Raw genomic sequence first — 9,763 nt, forward strand, 5'->3', positions numbered from 1 at the left:
GTGTGGAAACAGGCTTTTCTGACCAACAAGTCCACACACACCAGCCGAAGTGCAAGCCACCCATACATTTAACTAAAAACTAACACTACGGGCAATTTAGCATGGCCCATTCACCCGACCTGCACATCTGGTGACTGTGGGAGGAAACTCACGCAGACACAGGGAGAATGTGCAAACCACACTCTGTCAGTCGCCTGAGGCGGGAATTAAACTGGGGTCTCTGGCACTGTTAGGCAGCAATGCTAACCACTGTGCCCACCATGCCGCTCATTGTCTGACCATTGATAAAGGAACAAGCAATGTTTATGGTCGTATCATATGTGTATGTTGCTGTACAAGAGTCATTGTTCAAGTACAGCATCAAGGTACACTGGGAGATACCCAAAAGGAGTCTCCCCCGATTGGCGCAAATACACGTTTCTCCCCTGCAATCTACTATCTGGAATGCTGTGGACGGTAGCGTGTCAGGTTTGGGGCTGTAGTTAGCCTGGAGTTCGGGTGGTGACACGAGATTTGCCCAAATTGCCCCCCCCCCCCCCACTATCACGGTCAGGCTAGTCGCCTCCCGTGGAAGCAGACAGCTGGCATTTCTCTTCAGGCTCTCAGTAATATGCTGGGCAGTCTACCTTTGGGCTGTGTGCAAACATATCCAACAAGTGTAGCCAACGTCTAATCACTCGTTTCGTCTTATGACCAAAGCACATGCTCTGTTCCCTTCACATCTAGCAATGGCCCTTCGTAACTCCCAACCTACTGGTGTCGCATTTACGTCATTTATATACAGCGGGCAAATTCCCCATCTGCTTTAAATTCGCTTTCTCGCCACGGCCGAATCCCTTCAGGTTGGGATGTGTCATTAATGACCTTTGCCCGGCTTGGGGTTAGGTCCATGATCTGGTTTGATTGGTTGCCATGCCCCACTGCTCCTATTGTCTGTAGTACATTCTGCACTGCATCTCAGAGGGCGGGGGTGGGGCGACTGCACCACTATATTCACCTGTCTACAGATTTCGGAGAAGGATCTATCTATTCCACACCACGAGACTCCCTCATTGCTTTTCTGAGTCTTACTTTGATCATAGAATATCTATTTCCCATGTCAGGTGCCCCTTTTGCCGTGGTGGCTACTACTAAATGCCAGTCACTGGCGCGGCATGGATCCCTGCATAAATCTTAATTATCCAATTTATAGTCGTCCTTGTTACTGAACGGCGATGGGTCGCATGTAAAGATCCACTTCGTCCTATCAGTTAAGATTACCTTCAGCTGCTGCATCCCAGACACCCCTGCCCTGATGAATAGTCCTACCAGGGCGCTTGCCAACAGTGTGAACTGGGGCAGCCCCACATTTGCTTAAGTCTTCTCATAAATACTTGCTCTAAATTGGTTTTGGTGTTGTGCGATGTCTCCTCAGTCCCAGCTGCACGTTTGTAAGGGCTGGCGTGTATCCACGTGGCTGTTCCGGCGACCTTAACAGCTATCTGTGGTGTAAGGCGTACTTGAAACGGTCCCAGCCACCTCTTCGCCTTCATGTTTTCCCTCCTGTAGTCTTTTGCCACGATTCAGGCTCCAGGTTATAGATCGTACATCTTCTCTTCTGCTTATTGGGGTAGTGCTGTCTTGACTTGATTCTGTAATTGGGACAGAAGTGTAGAGAGTTTCATGCAGTAACACGACACCTCATCCTCACAGTGGCCGGTTATCTGGCTTCCCTTACGTCTCGGGACAATTCCTGTGTTTGGCGGCCTACCAAAAAAAATTTCAAGCGGGCTAAGGTTAGCTCTCCCTCTCCTCCTAGATCTCATACACATGAGCACAATTGGAAGTGCCTTTGTCCATGCCATCCCTAGTTCCTCACAGCATTTTCTCAATATATTTTTTAGGTACAATTTTCTCTTTCCGCTGCCCTACCACTCGTTTGGTGGTAGGCACAGTGTTATCCCATGTTTATTCCCAAATACTTACTAATCTGCTGTAGGGCATTATGGACAAATGGTGTCCCACTGTCACTACTAAGCCTAGAGTGTAGGTTTGCTCGCTGAGCTGTAGGTTTGATATCTAGACGTTTCATTACCTGGCATATGGAGGTTAGTGGGCTAGTGTAGGTTAGGTCGGCTTGGATCGGAGCAACATCGAGGGCCAAAGGGCCTGTACTGCCCTGTATTTTTCTATGTTCTATGTTCTAGGTAACATCATCAGTAACGAACGCCAAGTGAAGAGAAGCTGTTGTCTCCTGCTTTCCAGTTATATGTTTGTCCAGGATGGGGTTACTGGGGTTTGTGGTGATGCCACTTCCTGTTCGTTTTCTGAGGGGTTGATAGATGCTATCTAGATATATATTTTTTTTATGGGGTTGTGGTTGGAGTGCTAGGCCTCAAGGAATTCTCTGGCATGTCTTTGCTTTGCCTGTCCCAGGATAGATGTGTTGTCCCAGTCGAAATGGTGTTTAAATTTCATCCGTGTGAAGGGCTACGAGGGAGAGAGTGTCATGTCTTTTTGTGGCTAGCTGGTGTTCTGTTTCCTGGTGGCTAACTTTCTTCCTGTTTGTCCTACGTATTCTTTGTGGCAGTCCTTGCATGGAATTTTGTACATGACGTTGGTTTTGTCCATGGGCTGTACTGGGACTTTTAAATTTGTTAGTTTTGTTTGAGACTGTTGGTGGGATTCCGAGGGGTCTTAATAGTCTGGCTGCTTCTTCTTAGACTTCATTGATGTATGAAAAGGTCGATAGGGTTTCTGACAGTGTTAGGTCTACTTGTCGTGGTTTGTTCCTGAGGAATCTGTGGACTGTATTTTTTAATTATCCGTTCTTCTTGAATACGTTTTATAGGCGGTTCTCCTCTGTTTTCCGAAGTTCGTCTGTGCTGAAATGTGTAGTGGATCGTTGGAATAGTGTTCTGATACAGCTTCCTTTTTGCGTGTTGGGATGGTTGCTGGTGTAGTTAAGTATTTGGTCAGTGGTTGTCGGTTTGCTGTATATGCAGACACACCAGAGAATTCCGAGAGGCCTCACACTCCAATCACAACGCCATAAACAAACACATAGATCTATTTACCATCTGTCAACCCCTCAGAAAACGAATAGGAAATGATATCACCACAAACCCCAGGAAACCCATCCATAACAAACATATAAATAGAAAGCAGGAGACAACATCTTCACTTCACTTCACTTGGAGATCGCCACTGATGATGTTACCTAGCCAGGTAATGAAACATCTGGATAACAAACCTACAGCTCAGTGAGCAAACCTACACCCTAAACCTCAACCGGAGCTATAAACCATCACAAACCTTGGGACTACTAAGCCTCTCAGGGATGCTCCATCTCGGAATTATTTCAGTTAGGAAAGCTTTGGTTATGGCACTGGCATTCTGTTTTGCCGTGGGGAACGCTTGCACCCATTTGGAAAACATATCTACGATTACCAGACAATACCTTTTTCCTTCGAGGGTGTTAGTTCGGTAAAATCCAGTTGTAAATGTTCAAATTGTTTTTGGGATTTCGGAAGTGCTACATGACTCATCTGTATTCTCCTCCCCACATTATTGTGGCACAGATAACACATCGTTCACAATATTTATGTAAGTAATGAGTAAATCCCTCAGTGTACCACTGTGCTGAAATGCTGTCATATCTCCCCTCTTTTGACACATGTTCCTTACCGTGTGTCAGTTTGGCATAGAATGGAAATAATGGTCGTGGTAGAAAAGGTTTAACATTGGGGCCACACCATACCCGTTACCTCAAACTGCACTCTGCTTTTTCCCACTCAAACGTGTCTTCAAGCCTGAATTCGACTGTGACTCCCTTACGTCTGCTGTTGGAGTAAGGATTTTTGTCATTCCCATGTCAAACTGATCATTTACCGGCTGCTGGGCTGCCGTCCTTCCCGCTGAGTCTGCCCTTGCATTTCCTTGAGAAACGGAATCGTTATTTTTCGTGTGGGCTTCATATTTACACACAGCGATTGATTTAGGCAATAGGACCGCTTCCAAGAGGTCAGAAATCTAATCACAGTGTGTGATGGGCTTTCCGGTGAAGGTCAAGAAGTCCCTGTATTTCCATAGGGTTCCAACATCATGTGCAACTCCGAATGCGAATCTGCTATCGGTTAAATATTCGCTGTCATTCCCGAAGCCAATTTACATGACTCAGTCAATGCAACCAGCTCCGCTGCTTGCGCTGACAGTTGAGAAGGGAGTGATCCCACTTTGAATACCTCATGGGTAGTTATTACAGCATCCCAAATACAATTCTGGCCTATCTCCTTACTCCTGAATGCTGACCAATCCACAAAAAAACGCCATATTTGGATTCTGAAGTGGTGAATTCTGCAAGTCTTGTCGAGGCAGCCCATTTCATTAATTACAGCGATACAATCATGTGGGTCTCCGTCTCCTTCTCTAGTGAGAGGACCAGCAGCATTAAGGACGTTACATCGTTTTATTGCAATGTTAGCCTTCTCCAAGAACACAGTATTGTATCTGAGTCAACGTGCTGCCGACTATGTGCTTTGTTTTGCTCGGAAAGCAGTAAGGATACTGCATGTGTGATCAGTTCGGTAAAGTCGCCATAACCGATTATATAGCAACCACAGCTCGCAGGCATTTACGCAATCCTGCCGCTACGAGGTCAAGCTTAGCCGAAAAATAAGCTGCCAGCCTGGATTTTCCCCCATGATCCCACAACAACACAGATGTCATGCAGCCATGTTTTTCATCTACCATTTGACAGAAGGCTTGTTTGGATTCGGAATCCCCAGTGTAGGTGTACTTTGAAACGTCTTTTTCAATTCAACTCGGCCGCTGTGATCCATTGCAACGGACCTTGGTTCTGCTCCCCTTTTCCATGGGCCTTGTCACTTCAGGGCACCTCAAGATTTGTGTAATGTGGGATAAACGTTCTTCAGTAGGAGCGTATGCCCAAAAAGGATAGCAATTGTTTCCTCATGTGAGGCCTTGGAATTTGCTGAATTACTTCCACTCTATCTTGACCAATGGTCTTCCCTTGTTCAGATATTAAGTGACCGAAGAACTTCACCTGTTGTTGCATAAATCGAAGCTTTGTGAGACTGGCTTTGTGCCCTTCCCTCGTGCAATGCAAGGGAATCCTTCTCACATTGTTCCTCTTTTGGTGCTACTATTCAGCAATCGTCTACAGATTGTAGAAGAGCAGACCCCGGGGTTAAAACAAGAGTGTTCAGACTCCTGCGTAGAGCCTCATTATATATGGTGGGTGACTCACAGTAACATTGACAAAGTCGTGTGAACTCATAAGATTTCCCTTTGAATGAAAAAGCGAACCAGAATTGACTATCTGGATGCACCATTCCAATAGAGAATGTATTTGTAAATCCACAGCAGGGAACCATTTACTGTCCGGTGGAAATTGAGCTAATACAGTATAGGGTTTGGGAACATTTGATGCGCGCAGGACAACACTGTTATTGACTGCCTGCAGGTCTTGAACAAACCTCCCATTCCTCCGGTTCACTTGGAATTTTTGCCTTTTTGATCAGAAAAATGGGAGTTCTCACCGGTGAATTTACACAGGGGATTATCTCTCTAGCCTTTGGGAAGGACTGAAAGACTGGAGTAACTACATCTATGGCCTCGGGTTTTAACGGGTATTGTGCTCTGCAAGGACGATACTCCGACTTCATGGTCACTCGTATTGGTTCACAACCTCATATATGCCCCACATCATGTTTGCCTTTTACCCATAATTCAGTAGGGACCGTTATTAATCTTGGGTCTGAGAAGTTTATCTTAGGGAAACGCCGGGCCAGCCTTCTAGGCTCTTCGGGACTAGAGGGGGTTATCCTCGACTGTTCCATTGCCTGAGTTAGACAAATTAGTTTCTTCCTATATGTCCACACATCTGCATTGAACCACATACCCACATGGTCCCAGAACACCCAACATTTCGTTCTTTATGCCTTTAGTCCCCATGGCCCCAAATCCTGCCACCAGTCACTGGACACCTTCGCTAGTGACGCGCGAGGAGCATAGCCTTCCACGTCAAAAATATAAGGTTTACTTGCCGTCGCAGATACTTTACATAAGTTCATACTAACTGCACATCTGTCATCTCTTCAATAAAATTTGCACAATAACAACTGACCTGGTTTAACCAATCTCCTGAATCAATACTTCTCTTATGGTTCCTCAGGGCTATCGTGCTGTATGTGTGCTGTGCAGTGCAGCATATTCCCGCAAAGAAAATCGGTGTTAATAGGATTAACATGGTTACCTGCTTCCAGGGCGTGTGAATTGCTCACTGAACTCATTGCTCTCTGGCTTTTTAGCCACTCATAGACATACACCAGGGGTGGTGGGTTGTATTTTACAGTTTACACTTGTGAATCTTCCCTTTGAATTACCTGCAAGCCCGTCGGAGTACTGAGCAAATACAACCCCAGTCTCACTATGAGATCCTAAACCATGAAATGTAAAGGACAGAATTCCGCTAACAAAATTGAGAATTAAAATGGATACACATTACTGATTTCACACAATATGGGTGCGGCAAAACTCTCTCGTATCACGATGCCTGATGCCTCCATTGAGTTCAGGAACATTCCACTCATCTTTATTGGTGTCAACTCTCTGAACTGTCTTGATTTGAGGAGTGAATATGCTGGCCATGTATCTACCAAAAAGGTAACTGGTGTACCTTCCACATATAAAATAGAGGTAGGCATCGACATATACGCATCATTGTTATATTGAACATATTGTCCACACTTCGCAATCTCAATGTTCAATATAGAGTTGGGACACATCTCAGTGCCCGTTAGGTTAGTAGAAGTGATTAGCATTGGGGATTCTTCGTTGCCAAGTATAAAGGAAAGAGGTTAACCTGTACCTTGTGGCCAGCCCACCTCAACCTCAGTCGTCCCCTGGCAGTCACCATGCTATCCAGCCTCCAGGACCGATTGAGGCTGTCTGTGCGGGCACTGTCTTGACCAGTGGTCCATTGCTCCGCAAACAAAGCACCAGCCAGATATATCTCTGCAAGCGCACTTTCGCGATCCCTTCCTCTTTTGTGAACTCCACCTGTGCCTCTCTCTTTTCCCGCAGTCCCTCATTCCAATGGCTGAACGACCATTTGCATCATAATAAGCTGAGGTTCATGTGATTGCTGTTCCATCTTTAATTTCTGGTTATGGTTCTCTTGAGCCAGTAGTATTTCAGCATGTATCACATATTGTTCTATCTAATTCAACTTTCCCGTGTCCCAGGTAATACACGTATATTATTACCTATTTTGTTGTTTTGTACTTCATTCCATTGATGAAGCTGCTCCTCATGGTGTGCCTCATACGGTGTGATCTCTGCCGTCGTTATGTCCTTGGGGGGTATCAGTCCACAATAGACGTTATCGACTTTTGTGAGGCGCTAAAGGTACTGGGACATTGTCTCGACTTCTTTAGGGATTCTTGCTTCAATTGATTGTGGGTACGATATGCTATTGGTGAATCAGCAGACCCTGAGGCGGCGACCGTTGACTTGGAATCTTCGTGAAGTGGATCTTGTAAGGGGGCTGTAGCTCTTCGAGGGCACCCATTAAGGTCAGGATCTGATCCAGTCTTAAGACACTGTCCAGCTTCATTAGGTTGTTTTCCGTGTGTGTGTGCATGTGCACTGGTGTTTGTACGTGTACTTGATCTATCTTTAATTCGAGATTTTCTTTCCCTGAAATGAGGCTCAGCCTTCAACATGTGATAAGCACTCCAATTCACAGGTTCTATTTTACCCTTCCATTTCTCCTTCTCTCTCTCCTCCAACGGTGACCTCAGCATTTGCAACTGAATATTACTGAAATTTCCTTCCTCCAGAAAAACACATTCCTTGATTTACATTTTTAACTGCTTTCCAGAAACTGGGCCATAATTATTTAGCATATATTGTATTTTTTCTTGACCATACCGAGTTGTCTGTCGACCCTCTTTTTGTTTGCTCTTGCTGGAGCCGATTTTCATGGATATTGGCAAAGTGTTCATCTCTCTCTGTCTGTTTCTCTGTCTGTCTATCTGTCTATCTTTCTCTCCCTCACGATACCATAATCTTCTCTTTGCCAATATAACTTGCTTTTACCTCCAGAGGTCCCCTCTCATTGGGCGCGACCACCTCATTGCCTTGATTTTCACAAACCAAGAACCCACGTAACCAGTACAACTTTGGCGACTCCAACGCTGCCCATGGTGGATCCAAGTCTCAAACCACCGTTAATCTTGCTGTCTCTTAAACTCTGTAGAGACGGCAATCCTTTTCCTTGAGTTTTACTCGAATACCACACGAGAGTTCACTGGTCCCTCTTCCTGGTTTGTCTATTCTCTTCGAACGAGTCTCTATATCGGATTACTGTAGCCACAACTCTTACCCTGACCCTATTCGATTCGGAATGCGACTCTGGGGCGATCCACTTATCCCCAGTCCTCTCACTGAAAGGGGCCAATTCAGCGCTAGAGATGAAGTGAAAGACCTTCAAGGCAGTGGCGCGTACACCTCCTGGGAATCTTCAAAATCTTACCCAGTCGCAGGGTCCCAGGCGAGCTCCCGAGTTTCCTGACGTGGAATTTCAATCGACTCGACGCAAATGCTACCAAGAGCAAAGAAAAAGTTTATTTTTGAAATTTGCCGAATGGACCCGACACATTTGCAAGATGCCTCATAAAATGGATGCCTGACGGTTTTCACATATTCCCTTTATACTATATATCGCCTTGCCTTATCACACCTCAAGCCAGGAACCTGGATCAGTCGAGTTCCTTTCCACACATGGAGTTGCTTTTTCTAATTCATTGACTGCTGATATAATAGATTATTGGCCTTGATAGTCAGCTGAAAATTAGGATGAACTTTACATTTTTTCTGTCTTTTTGCAAAGTTAGGTCCATACTTCTTTGTTTCAACCATGCTTTCACAGATATCACAAAAAATGATCATTTTCCATTACAGGGGATCAGGCTGACAGTGACTCAATAAGTGTGATGGAGTGAGGATGATAGTGACACAATGAGGGTGAGGTGTCAGCGTGGTAGTGACCCAGACTGTGTGAGTGGATCAGGCCGATAGTTACGCAGTGCGGGGGGTCAGAGTGATAGTGATGCAGTAAGTCTGAGGGATCAGAACAATAGTGACGCAGTAAGTGTGAGGTGGTCAGGGTGATAGTGAAGCACTTCGTGTGATGTGTCAGTGTTACAGTGACGCAGTAAGAGTGAGTGGTCAGGCTGATAGTGACGCAGTAATTGGAAGGACATCAGGTTGATAGTGATGGAGTAAGTGTTACTGTATCAGGCTGATCCTGACGCATAAAGTGGGAGGGGACAGGGTGAAAGTGACGTAGTAAGTGTGATGGGGTCAGGCAGAGACTGACGCAGTGAGTGTGAGACAGTCAGGGTGATAGTGAGGGAGTAAGTGTGTGCGTTCAGGCTGGTAGTGACACAGTAAGTTGAGAGCGTCAGGCAGATAGTGGCCAATAAAAGTGAAGTGCTAGGGGAATAGTGACGCAGAAAGTGTGAGGTGTCAGGCTGTTAGTGATGCGGTAAGTGTGAGGGGTCAGTCTGATAGTGAAGCAGTAAGTGTGAGGGGGTCAGGCTAATCGTGTCACAGTATGTGTGAGAGGTCAGGCTCATAGTGATGCAACAAGTGGCAGTGAGTCAGAGTGATCCTAATGCAGGAAGTGAGAGGGTACAGGGTGATAGTGATGCAATGAGTGTGAGGGGGTCAGCGTGATGGTGACAGAGTAAGGGTG

Source organism: Chiloscyllium punctatum, chromosome 31, assembly GCF_047496795.1.
Source record: "Chiloscyllium punctatum isolate Juve2018m chromosome 31, sChiPun1.3, whole genome shotgun sequence".
Taxonomy (NCBI): Eukaryota; Metazoa; Chordata; class Chondrichthyes; order Orectolobiformes; family Hemiscylliidae; genus Chiloscyllium; species Chiloscyllium punctatum.